This window comes from Pinus tabuliformis, chromosome 6, assembly GCF_031772625.1.
Source record: "Pinus tabuliformis cultivar Carrire ecotype Pingquan chromosome 6, CPIR1, whole genome shotgun sequence".
Taxonomy (NCBI): Eukaryota; Viridiplantae; Streptophyta; class Pinopsida; order Pinales; family Pinaceae; genus Pinus; species Pinus tabuliformis.
In genome coordinates, this window is record NC_142292.1 from 97,543,499 (window position 1) to 97,567,625 (window position 24,127).

Genomic DNA, 24,127 nt, shown 5'->3' on the forward strand with positions numbered 1-24,127 from the left:
ACATGTGATTGTTTCCCATCCGGATTTAATGATGCCTCTGCACTGCTCGGTGACTTCTCGGGGCGTCGAAGGCTCTACTTGCAATTTCAGCTCTGTGATCTGTAAGCTGAGATCCACCTGAATCCTTACGGCCTCCTCCTTTGCTTCATGGAACCCACTAGCCAACTTGTGGATTCGTATGCCAACAAGCAACTCGGCCGTAATCTCCAGCTCAGAGGCACGCGAACATGCTTCCCCTACAAGTTGCTCCAACTGCTAACTCTGTGCAACGGCTTCATCCCATTGGAAGCTCAGCTATTCTATGTTAATTCTCTATTGGCTGAGTACTTGTTCCATGCGTCCTTCCCTGGAATATAGCTCCATTGTTGTGCTGTCTTGGAGCTGGTACAAGCTTACATGCAGAAGGGCAGCCAAATTTAATCCAAGCCCCGTAAGCTAGCCCACCACAACTCTTTCCACCACATTTTCTGTTATCAATGCTCCTGCTAGGTTCACGATAGTATTAGCCATTTGGGCCTTTAGCATCTACTCAGTGTCTGTCATACCCATAACCACACGAGGAGCGGTGGTTCCCGGCTTCGATGCCAGTGTCCCATGTTCCTGTATTTGCACGCGCAGTGCTCCCAACATAATTTGTTGCTCTGACATGGCCTCATTGATTGCTTCCTGGGTGACTTCACAAATTGTGTCCCCTATGTCACCTATGTCACCCTCGACCAATGTGGTCAGTTCTCCATCCCATTTAGATTCCTTGGACTTCTTCTGTGGCTTCGTCCATTCTATCGACGACGGCAGTTTTAAGGGCGCACCTGTGGTGGTTGACGGTGTTCCTTCCGTCCCTATATCCGTGGCTGTCTCTATGGGCACCTTCGGACTACTTTCGTCCTTTATCGTCGCAGCCCCTCCTGCTGGTGCCTTGCCTGTCAAAGTTTGCACCACCTCCAGGGCTACCCAAACCTCTGTAGCATGCTGTTCATTCTGATTCTGCAGTGCTGCATGCTTAGCTTCAGCTTTCTGTTTTTGGATAGTGGCCACATCGAACCCCATCGGATCTGGTCTGCGCCATTCCAGTGGCCAGGTATCCAAAACTACATCGATAGCTTCATCAATGGCAATTAAAGGAAGTGTGGTTCACATCTGGTCGGGGTCCTTGCACACCCGAATGTAGACAAAGTGCATGTCTACTTTAAACTCGGTGATGTGCTTCACACTGTCATATATTTCGCTGGATAGACGGGGTTGCTGGGTGATCCATTGTCAGATGTTTGCGTCCATCAGTATCCAAAAAATCTTGATGCCCTGGATTCTTGCAGCATCCTTGGTCGCCCAGAGTGACACATATTTGGCGGCTTCTGGACAATCCTAGTCCAAAGAGCGAAACTGACTATCTTCGGGTAATTCACTAGTAACCAGCACGATGGACAACAGCAGCCATGCATAGTGGAAGGTCTTTCCCTCCTCTTGGACCTCCCTACAGTTAGTCAAAAATTCATCACAGAGGAATTGCGCCCAATTGAACCATTCCCCTGATGCGCATTTCCCAACTAGCACGATGACTATCGTTGGAACCTCATTGCTGCAACATTTCCGCATCACTTTCCCTGCCAGCAACTGGGTAGCAATGTAGACCGCTTTGTCCGAAATATTGTCAATAGTATACCCTCACTGCCCTTTCTCCAGCTTGTATTTCTTTTTCAGGGTTTTTGTCATTGTCACATCGTCACTCTTATCAACAATTTCCCTAGGGTCTCTTCCTTCACAGGGGAACTACGAGATCCTATGAATGAGTTCTTCCGTGATGTGGACAGGATTATCCATCCATAAGTATCCATCATGTACCAGACAGATCAACTATCTGATGACCAATATTGTAATAGGGGGACAGAGAAAGTGGGGAATGGATAGGAGACAGAGAAACCCTGATTCCTCCACCTTTCACAACCATTACTTTGGCTGAAGTGTCGTAACCGTCCCACCCACGTTTTGCTCCATCAGTTCGCTAGTCACCAAATGGGGAAACTTTTTTGCATCTGCAAGGTCCCAATCTTCCAATTTCATCGTCGCAATACAGCCAGTCACCGTGCCTTCAAGCGGAACCCCTTTTGGAAGAGACAGGGTGATGAGTATGTTGTCAACGTCATCCAGATTTGTAGGGACCTTAACCTTCCCTTTACTTGGTGGAACATACTTGGGTCATCGGACTGGCTGGATATCTGCTTCGCCTTTCTTGTCTGGGTCTATTTCTTCGACATAGGTCAGAGGTCCCTCTTCCTCCTCATCGCTTTCAATTGTAACATCTTTGCCCTTTTCTTCCTTTGTGAGCTTGCTAAATGGTAGATGTTGCATTGACCTCCTTACTGGTCCTAGTATCTGGGGGTCCTTCTTGGTCCGCAGCGTCCTGAGTGATTTAGGGATTTCAACTGCCTATGGTGTAGGATTCTATGGAACCTCCTTGGTGGTTATCGACCTGAGGAATGCCTCTCGCAATTCCTTGTGCATTTCCTGAAACCACGGGCTTTCTTCCATCGGCATGTCATCCATATTGCTCCTCTCGGCTTGAACCCAAGGTGTCCTATTCTTCGAATGATTAGTCTTTGTTGTGTGCCCCTTTTGTTGCTTGTTATATACGATTTCAAATTCAAATTCAACCTTTTTCCGTATTCGTGGCTAATTAATGTGATCTTCGCGGTCACCCCTATGCCTTAATTACCCACCGCCCACTCCTCAATGTCTTAAATGGGCCATGTTATCATGAATAGGAATTGCAATGGTTGCCTTCCAACCCTCCCTCGCGGTAGCGCAGCTCATTGTACGCGAATGCGTTCTATGCAGTTGACTGGCCTTGCGTGCCACGGCCAAATCACGCAGCTTTCCTGCAACCTGTTTTATAGTCCCACACCCTCTTTCAACTACGTGGACCACTGAGACTGGGCCTCGTACAGATAGTCAGGTGGTCACACCCTTCGTCTGAGCCTTCCTTTTCCCTACTAGCCCGAGCTGCAAGCCCCTTCGCATTCCTTTGAGTCTGGTAGCGTATTACGTTCTGTGCTCCCTTGTGCCCTAGGTTGCAGTCACAACCATGATAGCAGGGTCACGGCTTGTGCTAGTAGTGTAGGAGGGCCAGCCAGGTCCGGTTCCCATAGTGGCACTTTCGCACAGCCCGTTTGTATGACTCCAAAGTTTATTTTGGCAATTTCCTCATCCAACCTCACACTTTTCCTCCTTAGCCTGATCCCCACTTCCCCTAGCTTGCGAAGTCTCATGTTACTGCACCAAATGGCTTCCCACGACCGTTGGATTCCTTTGTCCAAGTCTTCTTGTTCAGGTCTAACTACAGGGGTAGCAGCTAGGGAAATTCTTCTCGGTCCACTGATTCCAGCGCATTTATTTGGCGCACAACTTGCTTGCTTTATGGTCTTCTTTCCCCAGCAAACTCTTGTGACATGCAGATGCTATTGGGTTGATGGTTGCACCTCATTCTGTTGTGGGCTCCGTTCTAGACGAGTACTTGCACTGCTATACTGTGGCTACCTTGGTAGCCGCAGAAGTCCTCTAACCCATAACCACCTTCTACATCCGTGCTCACTCCACCTCATCTTCCTACGTCGTACTGGTGTGCACAGTGCTTCTTTCATCACACTATGCCGCTCCTGCTCTATGATTGAAGTACCAGGGTTGACGGACTGCTCCTTATTTGTTGCGTCATTATTCGCTGGTCATTGTCTTACTTCAGTGGTTACATGTCACAATGATCTAATCATTGTATTACAATTGAGTGTTGTGACTTCCTACATCCTGTTCTTCTATCTTTCAATTTCCTCATCTGAATTTGATGTGCAGGAACTATCGCGCTCCCATGAGAGTCCTTCATCCACTGAGGGATTCCCCTAATCCTGGTCTTGCACTATTATTTGGTAGATGCAGTCTAGTTCATTGTCACTGTCTTTGTCATGCACCAGCTCAGTGTAGCACGCTCCCTCAGCTGGGTCCAGTGGAACTATGACATGAAGTGACTTTTTATCAAATATCATTTTCTAACTTTTTAAGTTGATAACCCCATTCATGTCCATGGCCCAATCTATTCCTAGGAATGTCGGGTATGGATTGTTGTCATCAACAATTTCTATTACCTCAAAGTTGGTCGGTGTACTTACTCCTTCAATGTCCACTTTCACCCCTTGCAATCGTACCATGGGTAAGATATTTTACTGATTGGCCATCCATAGTTGGATAGGAGACCACTGTAGTGCGGGCCTACCCATGCGTTCCCACATTTCCTTAGGTAACACATTCGCATCTGACCCTAGATCTAGAATGATATGGTCCATCTCATATTCACAGATTTATGCCGTCATTTGCATCTCCCGCCCTGTGCGCAGAGCATGTTTCCCTAGTTTACAGACTACGTGCGGTTCCCCTAATCCTGCGCACCTAGTGATCAGCTCTTGCAGTCCTTTAACTGCTCTATTTTTGCCTAGCAACTTCATACATGTCTCTAGAAAGGTGGTAAGCATAAAGGGATCCATTCCTGGCTCAACTAGATCCCTATTACATGGAGTAGAGACTTCCGTGAAGCTCTTCTGAGCTTCTTTAGATGTCCCTCTCACCTGTTCTATTTCCATGTCAGGTTCCCCTGTAGGAGCATCGCGACCCTTCCCATCATCTCCAAGTTGTTTCCTTGCATCTTCTCCTGTGGTTGCACCGCACCTTAGTACCATATTTATGTTGGGATCCTCTTCGTTGGGTCTTGACCTCATCATTTGGATATTTTTAGTCAAGGTAGGCTGCAATACCCCCTTCTTGCGCATCTCGGAAATAAGCGTCGGACAATCTACCATTTCATTATCAAACTACTCACAGTGTGGACAAGATATCCTCGTTGGATTTGTCCAGTCATGAGCGTAGTGCCCCGACCCTCCACAATTATAACATATCAACTGTCTGCACCCTCGCCCGGGCCCCATTCCTCTTACTCATGTGCATCCTTGAAATCCCCTGCGTGGCCCAACGGCTTCAATCTGCACTCGATAGGTTGGGGTCCTTTCCATCATTAAATCATAACTTTGACACGTTCGCTCGTCGTGACCCACTAATCTACAAAAGTTGCAATACAACTGCTATGGGGTGTGGGTATACTTTTGCTATAGGTGGCAGTTGTCTGTTGCGTGCTTTCGCCCTACTTAACAAATGGCACACCAGAGCATGGGTGCCACACTTTGCCCTGCTTGTACCTCCAGCTTTAATGGCATCAAGCCCCCTCCCGCCAGATAGTTCGCAAAGAGGGGGTAGTGGTCCTTGTTGTGTCCTTGACTTTTGCATTTAATGCACCCTACCTCTGTACGCATCTCCGGTCGAGGTGCCCTTTCTTGCTTCAAGCTTTGCATTTGTAAGCACAGGTTTTGTAGTTGCGCGTGGATTTGCTGAGCTACCAACCTCGGATCCTATATTGGAGTTTCGTGCAACCTCATTGCTGTCTCTAACGCTTTGGCTTGGGTTGAGATCTTTTGCTATGATAGTGCCATCCTTAGATGTGGTGTCAACAACGCCACAAACCACACGTAGTGCTGCACATCCGTCAACTTCATGTTAACCTCGCGGATTGTGCTTTTCAATCTCTGTTCCAGATCCCATAGGGATTCACCAGGTAACATCGCGATCTCCTTGAACCCAATGACCAACTGCGTCTCTGATTTTGGCTGACTAAATTACCTATTCAACGCATCCTAGATCGCCACTATTCCCACATTTGGATGGTCGCTTGAGTACTTTATATACCATGTCAACGCGTGCTCCTGCAGCACACTAACCAGAGTAGCCTTTTTGATGTTATCATTTGTTATGCCTTGGGCTTCCCATACAGCCTTGACCACAAACCAGAACTAACATGGTTCCACATTTCCTACACCCTTAAGTACCAGAAACTTAACTACACTCGCCATTCCAACCTTTAGTCGTGGCGGAGGAGGGGTCGGTGAAGATGGATTTGATGTAGGCGAAGTAGGTGATGGCATGGACGCTGCTGGTATCAGTGGAATTCATTGCTTTATCAATCAGACTGTGCTTCTTGGAGGGAACTGTACGAGTTCTTCCTCACTTTCTCACGAAATGGAAATCAGAGGACTATTCTCGAGTCCTTTGGTTCCTCCATAGCCTCTTCCGCTCTGCGTTACACCGGACATTAATGAATGCGCATAATTTGTTTTTCACACAACAACATTTTAATCCAAGTATTCAACGATTTTATATACTTAACCCACGATCCTTGGAGAAAGCGCCTTTCTGCTTCACTATAACTCACAGTTGTGTCTATCGTGAACTCAGTGATAAACCCTCCTATTAGCCGATCCAACCAGTGATCCACTGTGCGTGTGATTTTATCTTCAGATGCTTCTAGCCTGCACACCAATTCTGGAGTCCATACAATGGGTTGATGTAGTCTGCACCTTCCCACGCTGTCAACTAGCCTCGCGATCCACTCATACAACTCTGTCGAGAATGATGCAAATAATATCTCGTGGATCTCTGTGTATATATAACAATCCAACCACCTTTCTTCTGATACCCATGGATTCCTGTTTTCCTGAACCATGAACTCGTGAAGCTTCTGATCCAACCAATTTTCAAGCTCTTTCTTTGTAGGGTTCCATTGTTCCAATATCAGACATCCCTCAGGCAGATCCCTGTCCTGGCAACGGATCCATTTGTTGGCTTATTGGGGCCTGACCCAGGTTTGGAAGAGTTATTAGCCAAACAAATCTCGCAGCTACCGGCCCTTTCGGTAACAGTCCGCAAAGCGCGAACTAAGGTCTCACCCGAGGTAGCAGGGGAGGGTGCTAGAACAAGGTTTCTACACCCTTGGCATGTCTTCATTTGGTCTGGACAGGTCGCGCACCGTTCTGGGTTTTCGCTCCACTCTGCTTCCGTGTAGATTCGGAACAAGGCAAATCCTTACTCCTTATTAATACTGAGTTTGTTACAGATCAGATCTACTTCTTACAGTCTTTAAGCAACCATTTAATAGAGATAACTAATGCACGCACCCAGAAATGTTATAGATTTGCAATAACTCAGAACATACTCATAATCACATAGATCAAACAGATATATAAACCAAAAATTAACCAGATCCACATTATTTCAGAATCAACACAGTATTTCAGAATCAACTTATCTTTATTCAGCTCTTTCGCCAATACAACCAGATCTGCCCTGCGCACTCAGCTGCAGGGGTCTGCGCACACAGCTGCAGACTCTACCATGCCTTTGCGCACACAACTACAGAGCCTCTATCTATCTACCAACACCCTTGACTCAAACTTACAGATGCTTCAAGACTTCTCTCTTCATAAACCCATTACATTTGAGATCCAAAACTACATACCAAACACTGACTTCTAACCATAGAGCCTTGCTCTATTTATACATTCCGATGGTCCGTGGACCATGGATAGGCAGAAAACCCTTTGACTTGACTTCTTACAGATCGCGCTCCGCACACTTTGCAGAGTCGTTACCATACTCTTTACACAAAATTGTGGGCTTTGAGCCCCAAAACCGTTACGCGGGATCTATGTTATCCAACACACACAAATTCTTCAATTCCCCCATAAGTTCAACCTCTTATAGGGTGTGTTGGCTAGGGTGGATCAACCTGTCAGGAAAGGGAGGTGGATTGACTTGAGGAGCACTCTCTTTCTTCTCTTCTTCAATCTCTTCAGATGGAGAATTTCGGTGATTATCTGGGAGCACTCCCCCATACTGAAGATTGATCTCCTGGATTTCCACAACATAAGTAGGATAGGATGTCTCTCCACTGTAGACCTACTATGATTTCTTGCTTTTTAGGTTCATATTGGGTTGAATAGGAATTTGAGGTTGCTTAGGTGGAGTTGGATGAGTGAGATATGGTTGAGGTTGGGGTGGAGGTAGTAAAGCAGTAGGTTGGTTGACTTGAGGCCTCCACCCTTGTGATGGGTTTCCCCATTGAGAACTTTGGAGTGGATATGGGTGAAAAGGATGGTTGACAAGTTGAGGAGAATATGGAGGAGCATAAAGCAAAGAAGGAGGTGTGTACCATGATGGATGAAATGAAGAGAACCAAGGTTGCAAAGGTGCATTCTGATTTGGATTGTAATAAGATAAATGTTCACCTTGCATGCCCTATTGATATGGTTGAGGTCCTTGAGGACTTCTTTGATTAATGAAGGAAAGTTTCTCTGACCCACCTTCTACCCTTGGTATACAACTTTCAGGCCTGGAAAAGAGGGGAATTTTTAGTTTGCATGATTTTATTCACAGACTAGGAAGAATTCTATGACATTCAATGGGCATTCATTCCTAGGTTGTCTTTTAGTGCATCTCTTCATAACTTGATGATACCTTGACTGATAACTTTGTTGAGTGTGTGCAGGTGCCTCTCTGATGTCCAAGCTGTTGTTGTTGCTGGGATGCCTTCCTAAGGATGATGTGTCCCTTCCTGTTTGCAGACAAGGATCCATCATGCTTTTTGTGGGGGGGGGAAAGATATGAGGGATTTCTATTACGACTACACAGGCTGCTACAGGAGGAGTTTTCTCCCTCTAAAAATCTTTTGATCCTCCCATGAAGTATTAAGTTTGCATGATAGTGTTGAGGGAGATTATGACAAGCCATGAGGATCGGGTTAGAGTCATGAGGAAGTAGTGCAGATATTGGATAAATAGAAAATATTTGCTCCTGTGTTTTTTTAAAGGTGGGACAAAGTGGAAATTTTGAGCAAGTTTTTGTGAAATGGAGTGGATGGGTGATGGATGGATGATAAGTAAATCAGTGGAAGACCCCCTTTATCATTTCCTAGAGGCATCATGGAATTTTGGGATATTATTCTAATTGGATCCCCCTCGTGTAGCTTTAGAGGCTCCTCCAGTAGCATTACAGGACCTCCTGTAGCAATACAGGTCCTTCCTGTAGCATCACAGTGAGAAAGTGAAATTCAAATTTCTTGTTGTTTAGATGGTGGAGAGAGATGGTTATATGAGTGGAGAGTATGGAGACGAGGTGTATTGGATGGAAGGATGGATGAGAACTTGTACGTTTTCTCTTGTAGCCACAAAATTTTCCAACTATGTGTAGTCCTACGAAAGAAGAGAAAGGTTAGCAGGAATGGTGTAAGCTTCTTCCTTGTGTTCCTCTTTTCTCTTTTTTTTTTTTTTTCTCTTTTTTTTAAGACAAGTAGGCTGCCTCTGTGGATGTTTTCAACCTGCGTGCCTTACCTAGGTGCCTCAAAGGAGGTTTTCTCCTAGGGATCTTTATTTTTTCTTCTCATTTTTTTTTCTTGGGCTACCTCAGAGAGGTTTTCAACCCCGTATTTGGCCTCATATGCCTCATAGAGGATTTCATCCAGACCTTCTTATTATTTTTTAATTTTTTTCAAATTTCTAGGAATATTTTGGATTGGAAGCTATGAAACTCCCAATCACATTTAATTATTTGCTGACTAAATTGATAAATTCTTCCTTAGACAAAGTTATTCTATATAGCTTCAACCTATAACCATTTACAAGTAAGGGAATACCTTCCTCATCAATGGTTCTGGCCTAGACATATCCACTTTCATGACAATTTTCTACTAGATATGGACCCAACCATCTTGTCATTAGCTTCCCTTTGAAATATTTGAACCTAGAATCATATAGCAGGGCCCAATTTCCTTCTTGAAAAGTTTTTTCCCTGATATGATTATCATGATAGACCTTTATTTGTAGTTGTATGACTTAAGTGTGTAGGAGAGCTTGCAACCTAAACTCATCTAAGCTATTAAGTTGGAGCAACCTTTCTTGTTATGTTGTAATGAATTCTAAGTCCAACTGATCTTCCATCCTCAAAGTGTTGTATTCAAACTCAATAGGAAACAAAGCCTTCTTCATATAAACCAAGTCATATGGAGTGAACTCAGTGGTGGTTTTCAAATGGCGTTATAGGCCCAAGTGGCCTCTACTAGTATTTTTGCCCAATATTTCATGCTGATGCTAACAACTTTGGTGAGGATTCTCTCCAATTCTCTATTTGTGACCTATACTTGCCCATTTTCTTGAGGGTGATAGATAATAGATGTCTTGTGTGTGATATGGTGTTGCCTCATGATCTCTTCAATCAGATTTGGTGTGAATTGTGCTCCTTAATCGGTGACTACCTCCCTTGGATACCAAAAGTTGTAGAAGATGTTTTCTCTTAAAACCCCATCCATCTTCTGCTCAGTTGCTTCTTTGAATGCCTTTCTCTAAGCCCACTTTTTCAAGTAACCAGTGCACACAATGATGTACCTCTTATGCCTTGATGGTGGATCAATTGGCCTACTGAAATACATGCCCCACTTGTCAAATGGATCTAAGGCTACTTGAGGTTGTAGGGGAATTTCATCCTTGGGTGTGGTTGTTTCCATCCTTTAGCACTGATCACATATGGTGGTGTATATTGTTTCATCTTAATATAAAGTGGGCCAATAGTAACGAACCTGTAAAACTTTAAAGGTTGTCCTTTTAGAAACAAACTAACCCCCACAAGGTCCATCATGACATGCTAAGAGGATGTCAAAGACCTCTTATTTCCTTACACATCTCCTCAACATTTGATCTGGTCCCAATTTGAAAATATTTCCGTCAAACCAAGTGAAATGAGCGATTTTCCTTACAATCTTACTTTTCTCTCTGGATGATATATTAGGAGGGAACCTCCCAACAACCAAGTAGTTGTCTATGTCAAACAACCAAGGAGAAAGGTCTGAGATGGTAAAGAGGTGTTCATATGGAATTTGATCTTCCACCATCTCCTCATTACCTGTAGACAAGCTTAACCTGGACAAGAAATCTGCAACCACATTTTCTTTCCCTGGTTTGTCAATAATAGTCAAATCAAATTGCTGTAACAATAATAACCATCTAATTATCTTGGAATTGACATTAGGCTTATTCATCAAATATTGAACAGCATGAAAAAAAATTGACACCAAGTGATATAGTGACTGAATTTGTTTAAATAATGTACTACAGCTAAGAGTTCTTTTTCAGTGACAATGTAATTCAACTCAAATTTAGAAAAAATCTTACTAATGAAATAGATACCATAAGGAAATTTATCTTCTACTTGTCCAAAGGCTTCCCCCACAACTTGATCTGAAGCATCAGTATGGATATGGAAAGGAAATTCCCAGTTAGGACCCCTAAGGATGGGTGCAATGGTCAACTTTCCTTTCAATACTTCAAGGGCCTCTTGACAATTGCTTGTCCAACAAAAATTTGAATCCTTGGTTAGAATCCAAACAAAGGTGAAGCCATTTTACTAAAGTCTTTGATGAATATTTTATAATACCCAGCTAATCCCAAAAAAAATATAACATCTCTTTGCTTTTGAGGGGTAGGGACCCTTTTTATGATGGAAATATTGTTTGGGTCAACCTCTATCCCTTCCTTGCATATGGAATGGCCAAGGAAAGCCCCTTCATTCATAAAGAATTCACATTCCTCATGGCTCAATGAGAGATTCACTTCAATGCATTTATTCAATACCTTGAATAGATTAGAGAGAGATTCATGGAAGTCACATCCATAAGGAGTGAAATCATCCATGTATATTTTGACAGAGTCATGAAGTTAAGAAAAATTACTCAAAACTTCCCTCTAGAAAGTAGCAAGGGAATTTCACAGAGCGAATGGAAGAACTCTATAAGCAAAGGTACCCCAAGGACATGTAAATGTGGTCTTATCTTAGTCTTCGGGGCTAGTTTGGATTTGGTGGTATCCACTAAATCATTCTAGGAAGGTGAATGATTTCGGGTCTGCGCCATTCCAGTGGCCAAGTATCCAAAACTGCATTGATAGCTTCATCAATGGCAATGAAAGGAAGTGTGGTCCATGTCTAGTCGGGGTCCTTGCACACCCGAATAGGCAAAGTGCATGTCTACTTTAGACTTGGCGATGTGCTTCACACTGTCATATATTTCGCTGGAAAGACGGGGTTGCTGGGTGATCCATTATTAGATGTTTGCATCCATTAGTATCCAAAAAATCTTGATGCCATGGATTCTTGTAGCATCCTTGGTCGCTGTGAGTGATGCATATTTTGCGGCTTCTGGCCAATCCTAGTCCAAAGAGCGAAACTGACTATCTTTGGGTAATTCACTACTAACTAGCACGATGGACAACAGTAGCCATGCATAGTGGAAGGTCTTGCCCTCCTCTTGGACATCCCTACAGTTTGTCAAAAAAATTTCACAGAGGAACTGCGCCCAATTGAACCATTCCCCTGCTGCGCATTTCTCAGCTAGCACGATGACTATCGCTGGAACCTCGTTGCTGCGGCATTTCCGCATCACTTTCCCTGCCAGCAAGTGGGTAGCAACGCTGACCACTTTTTTTGAAATACTATCAATAGTATACCCTCACTGCCGTTTCTCCAGCTTGTATTTCTTTTTCAGGGTTTCTGTCATTGTCACATCGCCACTCTTATCAATTATTTCCCTGGTGTCTCTTCATTCACAGGGGAGCTATGAGATCCTATGAATGAGTTCTGTCATGATGTGGACGGGATTATCCATCCATAAGTATCCATCGTGTACCAGACAGAGCAACTATCTGATGACCAATATTGTAATAGGGGGACAGAGAAAGTGGGGAATGGATACGAGACAGACCAACCCGGCTTCCTCCACCTTTTGCAATGATTCCTTTGGCTAAAATGTCATAACCGTCCCATCCACGCTTTGCTCCATCAGTTCGCTAGTCACCAAATGGGGAAATTTTTTTGCATCTGCAAGGTCCTAGTCTTCAAATTTCATCGTCGCAATATGGCCAGTCACCATGCCTTCAAGTGGAACCCCTTTTGGAAGAGATTGGGTGATGAGTATGTTGTCAATGTCATCCAGATTTTTAGGGACCTTAGCCTTCCCTTTGCTTGGAGGAACATACTTGGGTCATCGGACTGGCTGGATATCTACTTTGCCTTTCTCGTCTAGGTCTATTTCTTCGACATAGGTCGGAGGTCCCTCTTCCTCTTTGTCTTTCTCGTTTGGGTCTATTTCTTCGACATAGGTCGGAGGTCCCTCTTCCTCCTCGTTGCTTTCAATTGTAACAACTTTTCCCTTTTCTTCCATTGTGAACTTGCTTAATCGTAGACGTCGCAGTGACCTCCTTACTGGTCCTAGTATCTGGGGGTCCTTCTTGGTCCGTAGCGTCCTCAGTGATTTAGGGATTTCAGCTGCCTATGCTATAGGATTCTGTGGAATCTCCTTGGTGGTTATCGACCTAAGGAATGCCTCTCACAATTCCTTTGGCATTGCCTGAAACCATGGGCTTTCTTCCATCAGCATGTCATCCATCTTGCTCCTCTCGGCTTGAACCCAAGGTGTCCTATTCTTCGAATGATCAGGCTTTGTTGTGTTCCCCTTCCCTTTCTTGTTATATACGATTTCAAATTCAAATTCGGCCTTTTGCCCTATTCGTGGCTCATTAATGCGATCTTGGCGGTCACCCCTATGCCTTAATTACCCGACGCTCGCTTCTCAATGTATTAAATGGGCCATATTATCATGAATAGTAATTGCAATGGTTGCCTTCCATCCCTCCCTCATGGTAGCGCAGACCCTTGTACACAGATGTGTTCTATGCAGTTGATTGGCCTTGCGTGCCATGGCCGAATCACGCAGCTTTCCTGCAACCTGTTTTATAGTCCCACGCCCTCTTTCAACTACGTGGAGCGCTGAGATTGGGCCTCCTATAGATAGTCAGGTGGTCACACCCTTTATGTGAGCCTTCCTTTTCCCTGCTAGCCTGGGCTGCAGGCACCCTTTGCGTTCCTTTGAGTCTGGTAGCGTATTATAATCTGTGCTCCCTTGTGCCCTAGGGTGCAGTCACAACCATGATAGCAGGGTCACAGCTTGTTCTAGTAGTGTAGGAGGGCCAGCCAGGTCCGGTTCCCATAGTGGCTCTTTCGCACGGCCCGTTTGTATGGCTCCAAAGTTTATTTTGGCAATTTCCTCATCCAACCTCGCACTTTTCCTCCTTAGCCTAATCCCCACTTCCCCTAGCTTGCGAAGTCTCATGTTACCACGCTGAATGGCTTCCCACGACCGTTGGATTCCTTTGTCCAAGTCTTCTTGTTCAGGTCGAACTGCAGGTTGATAGTTTCACCTCGTTCCATTGTGGGCTCCATTGTAGACGGGTACTCGAACTACTATATTGTGGCTACCCTGGTAGCCGCAGAAGTCCTCTAACCCATAATCGCCTTCTACGTCCGTGCTCACTCCACCTCGTCTTCCTACGTCGTACTTATGTACGCAGTGCTTCTTTTGTCGGACTATGCCACTCCTTCTCTATGATTGAAGTAACAGGGTTGACGGACTGCTCCTCATTTGTTGCGTCATTATTTGTTGGTCATTGTCTTACTTCAGTGGTTATGTGTCATAATGATCTAATAATCATATTACAATTGAGTGTTGTGACTTCCTACAACCTGTTCTGCCATCTTTCAATTTCCTCATCTTAATTCGATGTGCAGGAACTATCGCGCTCCCATGAGAGTCCTTCATCCGCTGAGGGGTTCCCCCAATCCTGGTCTTGCATCGTTATCTAGTAGATGCAGTCTAGTTCATTGTCACTGTCTTTGTCACGCACCGGCTCGATGTAGCATGCTCCCTCATCTGGGTCCTGTGGAACTATGACACGAAGTGACTTTTTATAAAATATCATTTTCTGTCTTTTTAAGTTGATAACCCCATTCATGTCCATGGCCCAATCTATTCCTAACAATGTCGGGTATGGATTGTTGTCATCAACAATTTCTATTACCTCAAAGTTGGTCTGCGTACTTACTCCTTCAATGTCCACTGTCACCCCTTGCAATCATCCCATGGGTAAGATCTTTTGCTGATTGGCCATCCATAGTTGGATAGGAGACCACTGTAGTGTGGGCCTACCCTTGCATTCCCACGTTTTCTTAGGTAACACATTCACATCTGACCCTAGATCCAGAATGATCTGGTCCACCTCATATTCACCGATTTATGTCGTCATTTGCATCTCCCACCCTATGCGCAGAGCATGTTTCCCCAGTTTCCAGACTACACGCGGCTCCCCTGATCCTGCGCACCTAGTGATCAGCTCTTGCAGTCCTTTAACTGCTCTATTGTCACATAGCAACTTCATACATGTCTCTAGAAAGGTGGTAAGCATAGAGGGATCCATTCCCGGCTCAACTGGATCCCTATTACCTGGAGTAGAGACTTCCGTGAAGCTCTTCTGAGCTTCTTTAGACATCCCTCTCACCTATTCTATTTCCAAGTCATTTTCCCCTGTAGGAGCATCGCGACCCTTCCCATCGTCTCCAAGTTGTTTCCTTGCATCTTCTCCTATGGTTGCCCCTTTCCTTACTACCATATTTATGTTGGGATCCTTGTTTGGTCAATTTAGTGTTGTCTAAATTGCTACTTTTAATTGTCAACCTGGGGCTCGTAAGCTAATAAAGTGAGGTGTACTATATGTACTTAGATAACCTTTTCTAAGTCTTTTGTCGTTTTTATCTTTTTAGTTTGTTTTTGATTGTATTTTTCCTAATGTAATGTGATGGAGATGTAATGAAGTGAGTGAATGTGTGTGATTGTGATGATTTCTAAGTAATTTCTTGAAACTTAAAGAGTATTCTAAAAGAAAGCTTGAACAATAACTGAAATAAAATCAAAGCTCAAAATCAATTAAAGGACTAATGGCATTGGCCCAGTATCTCTGTTGTTGATGAAAATGAAAATGAAGTCTATATTAACTCAATTAAAACAAGAACAACTACTTTACACTACTTTACAAAATCTAATCAATGTGAAATCTAAGTGAGACAAATCACACTATTTAACCTCTTCTTAATGATATGAGAATAGTTATGAACAGGTCAGCAATGTGAGTCTAAAAGCAAAATAAATCAAGCTGCACTAAATGATATTTTGGCTCCAATAGAGTTAGTTGATTATAGAAAAAGAACCATCAATGGATGAACAACTTGATAACTACTGAGCAGAAAGTAAAGTGCAAGTTAAAGAAATAAAACTAATGAGAATCAAACTGCAGAAAAGTAAAGCTCAACAGCCTAGACAAGATGATCACACATGCCACTACTTGTAAAAAGAAAAGCAAGAAAACTATCCCGGGCTCGCCTAAGAAACCTGCAATACACACTGATCAGTCATGGACAAAAGTGCATAAATGTAAATCAGCAGAATTCAAAGTTTATGTACAGCTATTATACATGTGTGAAAAGAAATAACATTGCAGCAAATGAAAAGACATATATACAGCTATTATACATGAAATCAGAAAACGAAATGCAAGGAATTAAACTACTGTACAGTGGTTGTAGTAAACAGGGGCCCTCTGCCCACTTCAGCCAATCCAAAGAGCAGTTACACGCTTAGAAACAGAACAGTCTTCTCATGTATTAATTTGCAAGTTTGAAAATACAGTGGGGAGCTCAAAACGAGTACAAAACAACTAACTATCCAGCATTCAAAGACGCTTTATTTATACAGAGGAAATCAAACTTCTTTAACGAAACTTCAGCTATTCAAACAGCTGTGTCAAAACACGTAATCTGGCTGCGTCCTCGGATTTAGGCAACGGTCGTTTTGGGCATTCAATCCGCTGTTGGATTCATGTCTCCCACTGTCTTCGTGGCTAAGGAAGGTGCCACCTGTTCTTCACGTGCTCCAAAACAGAACACGCAGAGTCGTGCCTCCGCCAATGACCTCTGGTTGACCAGATTTGCCTCTGCGTTGACTACGGGTTTTTATGACCAGTTTGGGTGAGCTGGAGGGACACACACCATGTCCTTGGTTCCACGAACTTGCCCATCTGGCTCTTCTTCCTGGAGGACACCTGGAACATACCGTTTAAGAAAACGGCTGTGGAATCCAGGGTTGGCTGCGGAAACCCTGTGTGAGCTGCGGAAACCCTGTGTGAGTTGCGGAAACGCAGCTCTTTGAACCAAAATTCTAAACCAACAACAAGTCATTAGCATAATTAGCAAACCATGTAAAAAGTCCTAAAATACAATGATTTGAGCAATTTGATGGAGGGAATGAGTGACAAAAGAAGGAAATGAATAGGAAAAGGAGGCTGAGAGGATGTGTAAAGAAGTGCAGGTCTGAGGCTCAACATACCCCCACTGTGAAGGTGTTGCATGTCCTCATGCAACCAAAACTTTGTCATTGTTTTTCAATCCATGTGCTCATATGCTTCTGCCAAAACATCCAGCCTTCTTCTCTTTCTCCTTGATGCCAAAATGGTCCTCGGTTTCTTGACTAAACACCTGAATTTCAAATTGATCAGTGCCCTGCTCAGCTTCTTGCACTTTTTGTTCAATTTTCTATTCTTCTTCTGCCACAGTCCTAAGTGAAGCATGGTATTGTCATGGACAATCTTGTCCACCTTGCTTTGTTCTTTCAATGCTTCGTTTTCTTGTTTAATATGCCGGTTCAGGACTTCTAGCTCAAACACCTCTTGTTTTAAAGATTGGACTTGTTCCTCAAGAGGCAATATAGTGCTTGGACCTGCAACTGATTGCTCCAAGGTCTCCAAATAATTGTATGCCTCCTGCTGGTCAGGGTCAGTTTCAGGTGTTCTTCTCGGCCTGAACTCGAATTCTTGAGGATTGTTTTCTCTTTCTTGCTGAAAGGGACTTTCCTCTCGTGGAGGACTTGGCTCAATAACTAGCTGAATTGGAGTCTTTTCAGGTGTGCCTTCTCCCAAATCAATGAAATGTGATTGTTTTTCTTTAGTCACACTCATTTTTTCTTTAAGTCTACCGCTTCTTCTCACTTGTACACTAGTACTCTTTTGCTGACTACTCTGTTTTTCTTTTTGTTTCTTCTTTGAGAGGGGAGTAGCTTGGAGTTGTACTAGTCTATCAGCCAAGGTTTGATAGTCTTCTTCTACTGAAGGTTCAGGTGATGGATATGATTCTTGAACAATTGTTTTCCCTTTATCCTTTTTCTGTTTCTTAGTTTTATCTCCCTTTTCCTCTCCTTCTTGAGCAGTTTCCTCAGTTTCTTCTGTAGGAGGATCTTGGGCTGTAGCACCTCTTTCTCTTCTCCTACTTCTTTTTGGGACTCTAGGGGAACTGCTAGAGGCTTCAGTTACCTCTTGGAAATGGTTTCTGGTTAGAAACTTTTCCCATGTATCCTTGTTACTCTTTAACTTCTCTTCTATGAGAATTTTAATGAACCCGTGATGATATAAGTGGGATTCAATATGTCCTACATGCTTTTGGACAGCGAAACTCATTTTCTTTAGGCTTGCTAACAGAAAGTAGGGTAAATTGAGGGCATGGCCTTCCATGAAATTCATCATAATTCTTGCATGGTACATATACATAGTGCCAAACCTACCCTCACATGTGATAAACTTTTGAACAAGCAATAACAATGCAGTCCATTCTTCCTTAATTACATGTACAGGAATCCCTTTAGTGAATATTGAAGTGTCCATACCTAGGTTCTTAAGCATGTCTTTCCATCCTTGGTCTTCCACCGTTCTGTTCTTAAACCATCTTTCTCCTTTTTGAGGTAGACTGGTTGCTGTGGCTATGGTGTTCTCTGTTACTGTGAACTTCAGGTCCCCCACTTCCACGGTATTTCCATTGAATGATCGAGAAAATGCCTTCGTTACCTCCTTATTATACCCTCTGAATTTCTGGATAAACTTCAGCCATTGTGCTTTCTTTAATGCTTCCTTCGTCTGTGGATACCCTTCTAAATACTTCGGACCCTCAGGTTCAGCTCTAAGCAGCTTCCCCATCTTCGGCTTTTCAACTTCGGCTGAAGCTTTGACTGCGTGTGAATGGTCAAGGAGGATGCTCACAGGAAAAACAGGTGGATTACGGCTGTAAGTGGAGTAGCCGTAACGTAATGCAAGGTGTATTGCAGAACAGTGATCGGGGTTTGAAACAGAGAACAGAGCTGTGGAGTTTGCAGTGTAAATGAGAGTGGAAGTGGTGTGAGTACGAGAGAGTAGAAGACAAACACGAGAAATGAGTTTGATGCATGCGGAGATGGAGTGATAAGTGAACGGAATAACGGCCGAATCCTTTAGAGTCGGGTGGCTTACGCACACGTTTAAGCATTGGCTGCGGAAATGACGGTAAGGAGAGCCGTGGTACATTGGGTTACGTCACAGAGGTACGACCAGTAATGGAGGAGCAGCCCCAACTCGAGTTTTGAATTAATGATGATGAGGGGACCGTTAGAAAGGTATGAGATGGACGAGGCATGATCGTGGAGAAGGAGTGGGATGATCTTGACGAATCATTGCATTTAGTGGCTCTTTCCACGATTTAATAACTATACGTAAAATGACATTAAATTGTTGTTGGAAAAAAAATTTGATCATACCTTCATAGATTTGCCTTTTGTTGATTAAGATTGCTGACCCCTTATTGCTTTCTTATCTTGCAGGTGCCTCCCATCCTTGCTGCCCTTGGTGATGTTGATACCTCTGACTGTGATTTTTGAAAACAGAGTACTGCTACTGTAGAGACAGAGTGATGCTAGCTGCGGAAATTGGTGCGAGCTGCGGAAACTTGGTGCGAGCTGCGGAAACAGTTCTCAGCTGCGGAAACTGAAACAACACCCTTCTGTCTATACCAAAAAGTAGTTAGAGAAGACTTAACTAAATGAAATAGTCCTGAGAGGGACTTTGCTGGTGAAAATGAAATGAGATGAATGAAATGGAATGAAAATGAAGTGGAATGGAGATGGAGATGGAAGTGAAGTGGATGAACTGAAATGGCGAATGAGATGGAAAAAGAGAGAGAGAGATTTTTTTTTTTGGAAAATACAAAGTGTCAAGTGCCCCTAATTTTCACCTTATATTTTCTGCATAAGACTGCCAATTCAAGATTGGTTTTCAGGCTTATACAAGAGACTTTTTTTTTTCTTTTTTCTTTTTTTCAACTGAAAGAAACAAAGATTAGGCTGATGGAGGAGAAGAATTCTTCTCCACCAGCCTCATTGCAGAATCTTCTTGGAACATTTTAACAAATTCCTCCTTTGAGAGTGGCTTGTAGTAGACTTTCAATCGGTGGCCATTCACAATGAGAGGAGTCTGAAACTCATCAATGGTCTTTACTCGAACTACTCCATTGCTAAAGACTTCATCAATCTCATATGGTCCAAGCCAATGAGTCTGAAATTTTCCTTTGAAGTCTTTAAACTTGGAATCAAACAATAGTGCCCAATCTCCCTTCTGAAACTTTCTTTCCTTGATATATCGGTCATGCCACTTAGCTCTTTGGTGCTGAACTAGATCGGTCCTTAAAATTGCATCTTGTCTTATTTCATATAGCTCATTCAGCTGCTCCATTCTGTGCTTTTGGGCTTCTGATAGATTCATCCCCAATTGAACTGCCATCTTGAAGGTCTTGACTTGAAACTCAATGGGGAGCAGGACTTCTTTCCCATAAACAAGTTCATAGGGAGAATGTCCTGTTGTGTTTCTCCATGTAGTTCTATAGGCCCATAAGGCTTCAGGAAGCCTTTCTGCCCAATATCTTCTGTGGAGATGAACAGTTTTGGTGATGATGCTCTCAAGAACTTTGTTTGTAGATTCCACTTGACCATTTGCTTGCGGATGGTATGGAGTAGATTTTCTATGCTTGATTTTGTATTCCTCCATCAGCTTCTCCATCAATTTAGATGTAAATTGACTTCCCTGATCTGTCACAATTTCTCTTGGGACACCAAAACGAGTAAAAATATCCTCAAAAAGAAATTGAACAACTGAATTTTCAGTGGCAGAAGGCAATGCCTTGGCTTCTACCCATTTAGTAACATAATCAGTGCAAACCAATATATACTTCTTTTGTTTAGATGGTGGATTAATGGGTCCCATGAAATCTAAAGCCCATTTTTCAAAGGGTTCGATGCATACCTATGGCTGTAATGGCATTTCATTTGAAAGGGTTGGTCTCCCAACTCTTTGGCAGCTGTCACACCTTTTGACATATTGTTTTGCATCTTTGAAGAGAGAAGGCCAATAATATCCTAAAGAAAGGATTTTATAGGCCGTCCTCTTGTCAGCAAAGTGTCCACCGCACGGTTCATCATGACATGCCTTAAGGATGTCAGGCATTTCATCTTCCCGAACACATCTTCTGATCACACAATCTAGCCCTGTTTTGAACAATTCATTAGAAATCCATGAATACTTTGAGCTCTCCTGAATAATTTTCCTTTTCTCATTAGGAAATAAGTGTGGAGGTAGCTTCCCTGTAACCAAATAGTTAGCAATATCTGCATACCAAGGAGTTTTAGTAGTCACTGCAAACAGATATTCATCTGGAAACTTATCCTCTACGGGAGAATCTTCGTTAGTATTTTGGATTCTAGACAAGAAATCAGCTACTGTGTTTTGTTTCCCTGGTCTATCTAACACAGTAATATTGAATTCTTGTAAAAGTAAAAGCCATCTTGTGACTCTACCATTAGTAACAGGTTTGTTCATGAGATATCTAATTACAGAATGATCAGTATGAACAAATGTTTCATATCCAGTTATATAGTGTCTAAACTTGTTGATTGCATGAACAACGGCTAAGAACTCTTTTTCAGTCACAGTATAATTTAACTCAGTGGGAGTCAAATTTTTACTGGTGTAATAAATGGCATAAGGAACTAAATCCTTTTGACCCAACACAGCTCCTAGAGCTGTATCTGAAGCATCTGTAGAAATATGGAAAGGAAGTTTCCAATTTGGCCCTCTCAGAATGGGTGCTTCAGATATACTTGTTTTTAAAGCTTCAAATGCAGATTGGCATTCAGGATCCCATTTGAATTCACAGTCTTTTGTAAGTAATTGGAAGAGCGGAGATGCTATCTTAGTGAAGTTTTCAATAAATCTTCTATAATACCCAGTAAACCCAAGAAAATTTCTAACATCCCTTTGACAATTTGGAATAGGTAATTTGGAGATGACTTCAACTTTTGATCTATCAACCTTAATCCCATCTCCCGAAATATGATGTCCTAAAACAATCCCTTCAGTAAACATCATAAAACATTTTTCATGACTTAATGAAAGATTTGTTTCTTTACATCTTATAAGAACTTTTTCCAAATTTTCTAATGCCTCTTCAAATGAATTACCATAAACTGTAAAATCATCCATACAGACCTCTACACAATCATGAATTAGATCAAAAAAGATTCCTAATACTGCCCTTTGAAATGTTGCAGGTGCATTGCATAATCCAAAAGGAAGTACTCGGTAAGCAAAATTTCCCCATGGACAGGTAAATGTGGTCTTGTCCTGATCTTTAGGTGCTACCTGAATTTGATTGTAACCACTAAAACCATCCAAAAATGAGAAATATTTTTTGCCTGCTAAAGTATCTAATACTTGATCAATAAAGCGCAAGGGAAAGTGATCCTTCAAGGTTGCTTTGTTTAATTCCCTGTAATCAATGCAAACCCTCCATTTACCATTCTTTTTAGGCACTATAACCAAAGGATAAACCCATCGGCTATCTGAAATGGGGTAAATGAAGTTTACATTAAGTAACTTTTGGAGTTCCTCTTTCACTATCTCCCTAAGGTTTGGATTCATCCTTCTTTGAGGTTGTCTGATTGGTCTACTATTTTCCTCAATGTAGATGTGATGAATGCAAGTCTTAGGGTCGATACCTTTCATATCAGTATACTCCCATGCAAATGCAGTAGAATGTTTTTGCAAGATTTTGGTTAGCTCCTCCTGTTGTGATTTTTCCAAGTTTTTATTGATATTCAATGTTTTTCCTGGAAAGATCTCAATGGCAGAACTACCAAATTCTTCCATAGAGAAAAGAGACATTTGTCTAGATGATAAACACTCTATGTCAGAATCCAACTGAAATTGTGTGGAGTCATATTCTGAAGATGGTTCAAAATTTTCTAATGTGTTCAGAATTTGACTATCTTCACTAATCTCAGAAATGGTAAAGACAGGTTGTATAGTATCTTCATCATCAACCCACTCATTATCTCCTATTTCTGTGATTGCTTTTGCTGGAGGATACAGATTGAATTTCTTTGTCGAATTACCATTAGAAATATACATATCCCCAGACCTACAACTTATGAAAGCATCAGTTGTGGCTAGCCAAGGTCTTCCTAAAATAAGAGGATGTCCTCCTAAATTACTCTTGGGAGTTAGAATCATGAAATCCACTGGATATTCCCAAGAATCTAAGGAGACTGGAATGTCTTCTAATACACCATCTGGTTTAATAATGGATCGATCTGCAAGTTGCAACAAGGTGGGTGTAAAAAGAAGATTAGGAAGTTTTAGATGTTCCATAGTCTGTCTACTCATAATGTTGATAGCAGCCCCAAAATCAATCAAAGTATTTGGTATTTCTACCCCATTGATATGTGTTTTGACAATTGGACTACCGGGATCTATATATTTCTGCATAGTAATTTTTCCCATCATGATGTCTGCAATTTTTCCTACCAGATGGATCCTTCTGGTATCTCTTGGTTTCCTTCCTGGTCTTTTAAGGCTCAACTCCTTTATTGTTTTTGCTAGAATAGGAATCTCTTTAATGGCTTGTAACAAGGGAATCTTGATACAGACATTCTTCAATTCATCTAGAAAATTATAGTCAGGCAACCAAATTTGTTTTTCCACTCCTTTGTCAATTTGTATTCTTTCAGGAAAAGGAGGTGTGGATAAAGATGTAGGTTGCTCAACTATGGGAGTTGTGGGGGTTGATTCTTTTTCTTTTTCTTTTTGAGTGTTTGGGTTTTGAAGAGATGCTTCAGAACCCTTATTGGCTTCAAGAGACTCTTTCTCATAAATGCTTTGATGTTGAGCATTTATAGAAGGTTTATCTAGAACTCTACCTGATCTGAGTTGTACTTCATTGAGAGGAACAATCATATAGGTAGGAAATGGTTAACCTTCCAACATGTACGCATTTTGAGGATTTTTATTATTGGGGTTTGGCAATGGCTGAGAAGGAAGTTGATTTGACTTCTGCTGGAATGGAAGCAAGAGTTGAGAATTTTGATTCTGTTGAGAAGGTTGTTGTTGTTGAGGAAATGGCAATGATAGTTGTGGATTTTGATTTGGAAGTT